The sequence below is a fragment of the Melozone crissalis genome, unplaced genomic scaffold, assembly GCF_028551555.1.
Source record: "Melozone crissalis strain CALT ecotype California unplaced genomic scaffold, PUWL_Pcris_2 ptg000016l_1, whole genome shotgun sequence".
Taxonomy (NCBI): Eukaryota; Metazoa; Chordata; class Aves; order Passeriformes; family Passerellidae; genus Melozone; species Melozone crissalis.
The window spans coordinates 6,847,423-6,858,991 of NW_026535794.1; the positions used below are offsets into that span (position 1 = coordinate 6,847,423).

The 11,569-nt window shown below is 42.4% G+C and overlaps 1 protein-coding gene across 4 annotated transcripts in view; it reads right to left on the reverse strand.

Moving 5' to 3' along the window:
- Positions 1–11,569, reverse strand: part of PRKAG2 (protein kinase AMP-activated non-catalytic subunit gamma 2) — a 222,932-nt gene that overhangs the window by 17,720 nt on the left and 193,643 nt on the right. The window lies entirely within an intron of this gene.

The following is an 11,569-nucleotide window of genomic DNA, read 5'->3' on the forward strand; positions in this document are numbered from 1 at the left end:
CAACACAAAAGGGATGGTTTTGCCCAAATCCTGACCTGGCACAAAACCAGGACAACCAATTCTTATTTCTGTACCCATGAAATTTGTCCTTGGTCCAAGTAACACAGAATTGCAATTTTTGAGTGCAATCTGAACAGATCATGATTTCACATCAGTATCTGAAAGTTCCACTTTAAATTATGTGCAAGGGGATCCTCTCCACATCAGACTAACAGGAATAAAAGGGTTTCACAGTCATGGAATCAGCAGCCAATAAAGCAGTGGCAAGGAAGGATGTAGAGAATAAGAAGAACTAGAATAAGAATCTGTATTTCTTGCTACATCTATGCAGCCTGACTGCTTCCTCCCTGACCATGAGAAGCAAATCCACCCTCCAGACACCAGCAGATGGCAGATCTCGGAGCTGCCTCCTGACTTTGGAGATCCCATCTCACCAATGAACAGGAATAACCATCAGCCATCATCCCTTAACTGCACTGAAACTGAAGAAGCCACATGGGGAAAAACAACAACAAAACCCCAGGGCCACAAGTAAGACTGAATCCACAGGATTTATCTAGAAAATAATTAAAAAGAAAGGTGCCAGAGGTGTTCAGCCACCCTGCTGAGACAAGGAAGAGTCAGCCTAAACAAACATTACCAAATCCACCACAGGAGCATCCTAACTCATGAGGAAGACTGAAACCACAAAGAAACCCTCCTGGCAAGATAAATGAAGTGTTCCCACACAACAGCATCACACTTTGAGTTAATGCAGCAAAAGCAGGGAACAGTTTGGGGAGCAGACACAAGACAGGTGTGAGTGCACACAGACCAGCTCCAGCTTGGGGCAAAATAAGTTCTAAACATTCTTTATCATAAAAAAGGAAAAGGACCTCACACTGCCTGAAACCCTGAGCCATCACACAAGGTCAGGCACTGTCAGCTCATGTCCCCAGTCTCCACAAGAGAGAAAGATGTTCAAGGCTGGATCAGAGCCAGAAGGGAACAGCTAACCTGTTGAGGCCAGGGGGAAACAGCTTTCTCCCAGATAGCAATCATGCAACACAACTCCTCCAGCAAGTTTACAAACCCTGTAATTGATAACCTGGAAGAGAAGCATGCCCCTGGCAGAGAATGTGTGGAAAGCCAACTACAGCACTTCAGGCAGTCTCCAAATTCCTGCTACTACTTCTTTCCCAGACACAGCAGCAGCAAAGAACACCAGCCAGCACCATGCTCAGATGGGTGAGACAGCAAGGCTGATATTTCAGATTCAGAAAAGACACTTCAAGAGAGAGAGAGAGTTCCAAAGATATACTACTACTCAAGATGCTGAGCTTGTAGACAAACCAGAAGGAAAAGAAAGGATTCTTCAAAGGATAAGTTCTTGCCCTGATCCTGCTGTTTGATTTACTTGCAAGTTATTTGCCTCCAAGAATCACAAGAATCTTCAGTTAGGTGCCATCTTGTCTAGCTTTAAAAGACACATTTTGGAAATTCTGAACAGATAAAATCTGCTGAACAGATACAGCTACTAAGACAGCTCAGAATTAAATCCTTCATAAAAGACAAGGATTTTAGCTTAAGTACAAGAATATTAAACATTTTATGTAATAAATCACTGAAATTTAGTAAAGAAATACTTAAACTCAACCCCCTGGGCTGGTGTCCTAGACCACAGCTCAAGTGACACTGCTATTGTTGCCTTCAGTTGTATTGCAGAAAGTGTTACATGGTCACCTTTTAAATAATGTAATAATGCCATCAGTTCTTAATGTTAAAACTTGTCTCTTATTTAAGTGAGGTAATTACAAAGTAAAAACCATCTTCATTCTTATTTGCTAAAACTGCTTGCTAGTGCAAACAGATACCTGCAGTTTCTGTGGCTGACCAATTTCAGTTGCCCAAAGGACTGATGGTGGGCAGCCAAGCCCAGGGCTGTGGAGCTGGGCTTCTGTCCAGCACTTTGAGATGTTTCAGTGATGTTCATGCAGACAATACCCACAAGGACCTTGCTTTCTGATGATATACAGTTAGCAGCCTTTGAAGATCTCCACCATGTCCCATCTCTGGACCTCCAACAGTGTTGTTAATTCTCCAGCCCACAGTGCTGGACTGGCCTGACCTTCACAAACCCATTGTTCAGCAGCCCAGAGCCCATGGATTGCTGCTGTTCAACACCATGTACAAACACTCTTTAAACAAAGCACTTTTGTTCTCATTAACCATGTCCTAACACACACACAATGAGCCACTAAAAATGGGATTTATCCTCCCAAATTGAGCTGTTGCTCTGACATTTACCCTGACCTTGCACATCCACCCTGACTTCACAGCCTTCCACAGGGATTAAGCTGCATCCCACAGATGCCATCTCCCCCCCACTAGGATGTCTAGACATTTACAATTAGAAGAGCAATCCTACTTTGTGTGACTGTCTTCTCCAAGATCCTGCCCTTTAAGCAGAAGAGTCACATTTCAGCAAAACCACAGCAATTAAATCCTGGATATATCACAGATCACCTCAACAAGAGCTGCTATTCCACTACACTGAGCACAACAGGAACAAGCTTCTCTTACTACAGGAACTCATTACACTGTGAATATGCTGAATAAAAGAACCAGGCTAATTTAGGTTAGACACGGCCTCTGGAGGTCACCGTTCCTGCACACCATTCAAGCATTTCCACTGCAAGTCTGAAGGAGGGCAAAGCCTCTTCCAGTACAACAGTCACTACCAAGAAAGCAAGAGACCCAGACATAATAGCCCTGTTTACCAGGTAGAATGTTTGGAAAACCTTGTCCCTTACAGTCAGTGAGCTCCTAAAATAGCTGGATTACTGGGCAGTGAAACCAGAACAGTGGTAGAAGATTACACCAGACTGCAGAATAAATTTTTCCTCACTGCTGGGAAACACTGCAAGGGACACTCCTCCTTACCAGATACCAGGGATTTTACAAACCCTAGCAGAAATGCTCTCCCCAGTAAACATCTGTGAATGAGGGAACCACCTGAAAGGAAAACTGGGGATTAACTAGTTTCCAAAAATTCAGTGTTTGTACAACACTCAGGTTTGTTTTACCAAACACTGTGTTGTGGAAACTGTAACTGTGTCCATAAGTAACCAGGGGCCTCAGACTTGTCTTCCAGGACTGCCCCATAAGGCAAGGAGGGTGACTGCTGCTGTGGAAATATTTGACTTCATTTGCCTTGCAAAGAGATTCCTGTCCTTGACAAATGCTTGTGAGAAAAGAGCTGTCACAGTTCCTGGTGCTAAAGGGTCAGAGCTGAGCAGAGAATCCTACTGAGCTGAAAAACACAACTCAGCACCACTGCCTTGTGACAACATTCACTGAAAAGGCTCAAAGGTGGCAGAAGTAAAGAAACAAAGCTGTGGAACACCTTCAGATATGCCAGCACCAAGCAGGAGGATGATGCAAATCGTTGTTCAGTAGCATGGACAGCATTCAAAGGCCTGCCAGGACTTCTGTGCTGTGGCTGCCATCAAAAGGCAGGATGATAAAAGTTCCTCTGTTTCACTGGAAAAGCCAGCATCAGCCACTTGCCTGAAAGCCCTAAGTAACCCCAGGAAATGTCTATTTTATCAGATCACAACAGAAAGGAAGAAGCTCCTTCTTACAATCTTTGGCACAGAGCTCTCATAAAAGCAGCATCAGACTCAGCTGATCTCTGACATTTTTATCATCTCTGATTCCTGATGAATGGATGCTCTAAGGTGATGTAGAACATTCATCATTTTCACTGGGTAAGTTGACAAATTCCCAGCTTATTTTTATTCCCAGCTATTTTTAAGGAGTACAAAACTAGAGAGGAGAAATACCTCCAAAAATACACATGCAGACCACAGTATCAAACCCAAATCTTTCAAGCAGTCCCTGAGAAACAACCATCCTTCCTAGCATAACAAAGTACAAAGTCTGACATATGGTTGAAAGGAATTTACATGAAGAAGGCATCCAGTCTTAGCAGACTTGGTAAGAGCAGCTGAAGAACTAAAGGAGAAGGTTGGATTTCTACACCAATACACTCACATGGTTTTAAGTACCATGGAGGGGCTTCTCAATGGTTTCTCCTTGCAAAGGGGGAAAAGTTTTATAATTTCAAAGGAAAACAGCATTATCTCTATCTCCACAACATGAGCAATGTGGCAAAGTCACTCCAGACACAGACTTTGTTCTCACTGTTAAGAACATGAAGGTGGAAGAAAAAGTTACTCTGAGAATCCTTTCTTAGGAGACCAAACACTCTCATTTCAATAATTCTTACCAAGCAGGAAGACACACAGGTCTCTGTTGTAACAGGAAAATCATCAGGGCTCTGCTGCAACCTTTGTACAGCATAAAACCTGGGCAACCCACACTTTATTCCCTTGGTTCAAGAGTGTTTATGAGCCAAGACTCCTGAATGAGGCAACAGTTTCCAGCCAAACATAAACAGGACTGTGCTTCCTTAAGCAGCATGGCAAGTTCTCTGGCTGCCCAAATCCGAGCAAGTCTCCAAGAGAGGAAAAAGAAAAACCTTCTGCAGGTAAAGCTGATGGTCCTGCTCCATAAGACAGGTGTGTAACATCTGCCCTGCTGCTCCCTCACACCACCAGGATTTCAGGCAGTGCTTCCTCTGCACAAGGCTGCAGCCTGAACAAAGCCCATGAAATATTATTTGGGAACAGGTTTTACTAAGTTTACTAAATATTACTAAATTGAAAACACAACTTTGCCACAGAGCTCTTTGGACAGCCTTCCTCTTCCTTGCTGCTGGCATCACCTTCAAAGAATTTTTTCCTATGAGCTAAGTTGGAATACTCCTGCATTCATCCCCAGATCCCACAATTACCATCCTGATAATACAAAAGCAGAACAAGCTAAATATTCTCCAATTCCATAGGGCAATTTCACTTTGAAGCAATTCATATTGGGAAGCATATTTAACTTGCAATTCCTTTTTTTCCTTCCCTTCAAATAAAGTTGTAATGCCCAATCCAGACATCTTTCCAAGTCACAGAGATCTACAGTCCTGTAAAGCAGTTACTTAGAAAAGTTAAAAATCTCTCTTCTGGGGTATTTATATAATTCAGTGTTTTTACAAACTGATTTGTCTGGAGACACTAAACCTGTATGAAGAACACAACCAAGCATCTCAGCATTGTGACTGCTGCATTCAAATTAATTTTCCAATTATTTTTAATTTGGTCTATGAATTTGTTAGGAGCATTTCCTTCTCAAAGGACTATGCTGTGAAACCAAGAGGCTACTTAAGGACAATAAAGACTTTCAGCAAGGGACAAGCACTCCTGGACCATATCAAGCAGAATTTCTTCCTTTACCTTACCAAGTAGATTGGAGAAACACTGGAAAAACCTGTTATTAACTGGGCAGCTACACTTGCTTCAACATCTGAAAAACTCCAATCAATAAACATTCACAATCAGGTCTTCTAGCTCAAATTCAAATTCCAGGTTGAATTTTGGAAAGCTTGTATGAAACCAGATCAAAAATTCATTTATCTTCTGCAGGTGATGGAAAAGGAGCACTCCTGGGTAGATCATGCATTTCTTATCACCATAGCTAAGTAAAATTTAAGATGTGATGGTTTAATATCCTTCAGGGCCAAGCCAAACCCCAGAAGTAACAGGTAGGGTCTCATCCTCAAGTTAAAACCATGCACATATTCTGGATTTCTCCCCTGGGAGCTGGTGCCATGTCCCCATGCAGAATTCCTCCCAACACCACATGCCCATGGAAAAGTCCCAGTCCAGCCAAAGGCACCAAACCAAGTCCTGCACTGATGCTCTGTGTCAGTGTGCCCAAACTGGAGCTTTCTGCTGCCAGATTTCACACCACAATGGGCCAAAGAGGGAACATCGGGTAATTGTGGCAGGCAGAGCCGTGGGATCAGTGCATGGGGAAGGGCACAGAAATTCCTACACAAACTAAGATCTTATCCAAAAAGTGGTGATGGGGCAGAGAAGGCAGGAAGAATGATACCTGAATGAAACACAAACACCTCACCTACACCCTGTACAGAAATTTCTGTTTAAGTGACACTATCATTCCCACAAAGGAACACTTCCTATTGATTTTGAGAGCTGCAGGAATTAAACACCTATACTTGTATACCAGCAATAGGAGAAGCTCTGAAAAAACACAAGTCTTCCCATATGAGGTTACTGATTCCAGCCTGATCTCAATGAAGGGAGCTTTTATGTGGCTGCTCCAGTGCCTCAGCCCACATGCTGGTTAGCAGCTAAATTAGCTGATTCTCTTACAGTTCTGTGGGCAGGGGAAGCAAGGAGGGGCATTCACACTGCTCAGAAATGCAGACAGCAGCAGCTTCATCAGGGAGAAACCTCAGTGGCAGCTAAGGAACAGACAGGCAGCCCCTTTGTAGAGCTGTGTGACAGCAGAGCCAGTCTGCCCTGTGGCTCTGGGAGAAACCATCCTGGAGCATTATTCCTGGAAGCCTGATTTATCTCATTACCCTGGAGAGAGGCAACACCCCAGTCAAGAATGACCTGGAGAGAATCAGAATAATAAATCCATTTTCTGAATAGAGTCACCCCAAGGAAGAGAAATATAAATCCTCTTCCATTCTTCTAATGTAGAATCCATTGCATGGTCTGTAGAAGTTACAAGGTATTCTTACTGCCAGCTGGTCAAATCACTAAAGAAGTTTCCAGAACATTGTTTAAATGGTTTTTTTTAGTTATGTGGTAGAAAATTATTTGAGCTCTTTACTAGAGTGACAGGTTCTGACAAAAGCCTGCACTGGTGATAACAACATCTGGTCCATTAACAACTTAGGTAATTTCATTAAACAGACAGGTTAAATAATTTAACCGAGTCACGCAAAGATTTCTTCTGCATACAGAAGGAAATAAAAGGAAAGAGTCTTTAGGATTCTGAAAGCTTATTCTGATTACTGTTTCCACATAAACATGTGAAATTTTTATTAGCTTATGAAGAAGTGCTGGACAAATGCTTTAAAAACAGTTTCAAGGTCATGGTGAGCAAAAGCTACATATGTTTTATTATTAAACCCCAAATTTACTTGTAACAGGTAAGAACATGATTTAGTCAAAGATTAGATTGAGCTTTTGAGCCAAAGACAGCTTATACAAACTCCACAAGACACAGCCACTACATTTGCCAGCAGATCATTCCTGGGACTGCAGATTCCTGCTTGATACAAAGCAGGGAATCCCCATCTAACACTCCCCTTCCACACTCCTCTGCAAGGGTTAATTGCTCTGTGCTAGAAAACAAGCTAATCCTTCTCATCTTTGTGTAGTCTGGGCAAAGCTACAACAAATTAATGCATTTCTTTCAAGGTCAGACAAAAATCTGGCCTTAAGAAAGCTTTTGGAGTTAAGCTTCTGAGATTGCTATAAGCTAGGTAAGAGGCATTTCCTTAAAAAATGCTAATACAGTTCAGGATGGGGTGGGGAGGGAATGTATTGGCCTCTAGAAAAACCAGATGCATGCAGCAACAAGGAAAAACTGAAATCCCATTAGATGATGTTAGACAAAGTAACCTGGCAGACAGAATGTCAACACAGTGTTGTATTTCATTCATCTTTTAGTTAATACAGGAATTGTTTTGTTTGCCACCAAAGGAAAAGATCAGATTGCTGTGTCACTGTATGTACCTGACAGGTCAAAACCAACAAAAAGAAAGGAAAGGCAGCCCTGGGTGTCCCCTCCTTCCCCCAGATCATCTACACCCCAAATGACAGTGCTCACATGCTGGGCTGAAGACACAAGCTGGTGACCAATAAATCCAAATTCAGCTCAGTGATTTCCTGAAGTCCATCATAAAGACAAACCAGAGCCATTTACATTAAGCAGAATTAGAATGAAAAACAGTCTTAGAGCAGCCCTTCAAGGGCAACCTCCCTAACCCCTCCTGGGGGCTGTGGAGGGTTTATCCTCCTGTTTACATCTCAGGAGATGTGTAAAAGATGAGAAAGTTTATCCACTCTGAGCTGTGCACTGTTGCAACTTGCCCAATTTCCCCATCATCCGCAGAGTCAAATTTCCAGACTTCACTTGAGGAAAGCTCATAACATCTAATTGTCTCCTGACTCCCTCCCTGGTCAGATCTGACTTTATGAAGTTGCTTTCATGTGTGCCAAGCAAAGACAGTATCTCCCCTGGGAAAAGCCAAAGGCAGAGCTTGTCACAAACAGGGAGCACTCGTGGGTCACAGGCAGGGAAAGGCACAGCCACGAAGCTCAATATTATTCCATAAATATTTATGAGGAGCAAATAAGTATTAATAAACTGAAAAGGTGAAAGAACAGTCCACTGTCAGCCTAAATCAAGAAAACTGTGCCAGCAAGCATTTTCCCATCTGCCTCTTCCAGGGTTCAGATGGGCCAGGCACCTCCCCAGGCAGGCAGAGCAGAGACAGATCCTGGTTTGGGGAGGCTCCAGGTGAAACCTCACTGAGGCAGACTCAGCACACTGCATTTATTCAGTGATGGCCAGCAGAGGTGTGTAGCCACATTTCTCTTCACAGAGAAAAGCAAAGCACAATTCCTCCCAAGAATATTTCTGGGCTTCACATTCTCTGAACATCAGAGGAAGAAAACACAATTCTTTTTTGGAATGGAAAGAAAACACAATTTCTTTCAGAAATGAAAGCACAGAATCATTTGCTGTGCCTGTTTTTGTGCAAAGGTAGAATGCAATATGGAGATAGTTTACCCAAAGTCATGGTGTTTTGTTTTCTTGGCCTATCAGGGCCACGAGTGTGTGTGGTGACAGTCACAAAATTCAGCACAGTGTATACAGTTGTATACAGAGTTAAGAACTTAACAGATTCAGTTTTAGATGTATAGACTAATACAGTATAATAAAGTAATTAATTAGCCTTTCATATAGTATCATAAAATAATTAATTAGCCTTCTGATATCAGTGGAGCGCTTCTCCTCACTCCTCCTTTGTCAGGGCCCTTGCAGCACTGCCATGGAGGTGCAGGAGCCCCAGCCCAGCTGTGACAGCCACGTGCAGTGACAGAGGACACAGAGGACACACAGCAGCCTGTGCTCTGCACACTGCAGCACACAAGAGGTGCTGGAACCAAGCTCCCCACACCTTCTGACTGACACACAACAGGGCTGAAGAGGCTCTCAGCCCTTTCCTGCTCTTCATTAGCTGCTATTTCTGCTATTTAAAGCCTTCCTTTTATTTCCAGGGTAAAAGCACCTCAGTCTTCCTTCTATTTCCAGGGTAAGGGCACCTCACCATCCCCTCTCTTAGGGCTAAAACAAGATTCCCTTTGAAACTTCCCTAATTCCCTCACAGACACTGAGACTAAATATTTACTTTTATGAATCAGTGTTGCCTCAGTGGTATGACTGGTACCCTGTTATACAAGGGTAACATCTCCAATTTTCCCCCAACTAACAACAGGTTTAGAATACTTTCCAAAGTATCTCAGGAATCATTTTCCAGGGTAGGAACATGTGATGTGTGCTGTGGTCGCTGACCAGCAGAGGGAGATGGGACACTGTTCCCAAACAAAAATCCAAAAATCTGGAATCTTTCAAAGGATGCCATGAGAACACAACCCAGGTCCATTTTTTCTTCTTCCTCCACTGATGATTACTAACTTATACTAAGGGAAGCAAGAAGTGAGCTCCTAAATTGTGTGTTTTAGTTCTAATATTAATAAAAACCTGAATTCAAATCACTGGAGAACTTTTTCAAGGCATCAGGTCTTTTTTTTTTGGTGGTGTTTTGTGTTTGTTTGTTTTTATATTAGTGAAACACTGATGTGGGTAGGAAAGAAAAAGACCCAAGAAAGACAAATATCCATTTGAGAGGATTCATGAACACTGAAGAGTGTCAGTTTCAGAGCTCTGTATCAGTTAATACTTTGAAAACAAAGTCCTGAGGTACTGGACAATAAGTAATTTATACATCAAAAATTAAAATGCAAGGAACAGCTCAGAAATTTTATCTGACCACCCTTATTGGGTTAATTCTCCACCATGTACTTATTCTGCTATTTTAGACAAATAAAAAATGCTGTTCTATTTCCATATTCCATCCATGTTTGTGCACCAGCCACACCAATCAAACTGAATGATTGGTGAACATGAACACAGGGTGCCAGGTAAAGAACTAAACAGAAATACTGAACAGAAATATTTAAAAGACCTCCTAACAGTGTAGGCGTGGGAAGCATTCAGATCTCCCTTTTTAGTGTTTTCTTAAATAGTTCTGTAAAACCTGCAAATAAACTGGAAGATAGTGCCCATGCTGGAAGAGGACTCCTGGCTTTACAGTATTAATTTAATACTGTAAAGTATTAAAGTATTAAAAGCAAACTTGAATTTATAGAAAAGTTTATAACTTTATAAATTAAAAGTAATGCAAGTGGATTAAATGTAATAATGCAAAGTAAAAAAAAAATGCAGTTCAGAGGGGAAAAAAAAAGCTCCTCACCAGCAATACAAACGCAAGATTTAGTCCATATTTATTGTGTATTAGAGTCTGAATGAACAACTCCAGACCTCCCTTCTACCACCACAGCTTTCAAATACCTGCAGAAGCAGACTGAGAATGAGACTCCAACATCACAGACTTTGTTCTCCTCTAGCTGCAATCCATGACAATCCTCAGGGATGCCAAATAAGGCAGGGATTTTGGTGAAGTGCTGGTGAGAGGTTTTCCATCACCATTAAATCACCTGTTCTCCTTCATGGTGCAAACTCCCAAGGCTCACTCACTGACAGAATCCCCAGGTGTTACCTCACACTGGCTCAGCCCCTGGGGAGGAAACTCTCACTTCCTGACATCAACAGCATTTCCTCAGCACAGCTCCAGCAATGCAAACTGGTACCTGGCATGATGTCTTTCACCAAGAGATCTGGAGACTCCAAAAGGAATCAGTGGCCTGCCCCAATGGCCTCAAGATTAACTGGCAAATGGAATAAAGAGCAATCATCTCTCCAACTGCAGCAGTGACCCAGGGAGCACTGACAGTGCAGGCTGTGGGTCATGCCCACTGCAGACACCAACTCCCAGCACAGTGTGGGGAAAAAATCTTCTGGAATGAACAGGAGGCCAACAGTCTTTGAGAAGAGCTGAAATAGTAACAGTGAACCCCATCATCCTAAATCTGATTTTTCAGGTTAAAGAGATCTAAATTTTTACTCAAGAGCTGACAGTCATCCTCTCTTCCAGGCAGAAGCAAGGAAACACTGCAGAACTTTCCCCTCTCTAAGATGGTGAAAGTGTCAATGTAGATTTTCCAGCTTTCAGATCACAGCCCTCAATCCAGCACTATATACAATTATCTGATACACAAGATGGTTCTGTGAATGTTTTGGGACTGAGTATCTGTTACATGGCTGCCTCTGACTGTGGAAAGCTAAGGTCTGAGTAGCACATTCCAGACCAAAATTACTACATGGGCTTAGTTAAGTCAGAATTTGAGCATCTTTACAAGGAAAAATACACTGAAACAGCAAGAAACCAAAGCAAGCAAAAAAAATACCAATTGCAAAATCCAGGAAACAAAGAAAGCCACAGCTTTCTGCCACACTGCAGAACAGA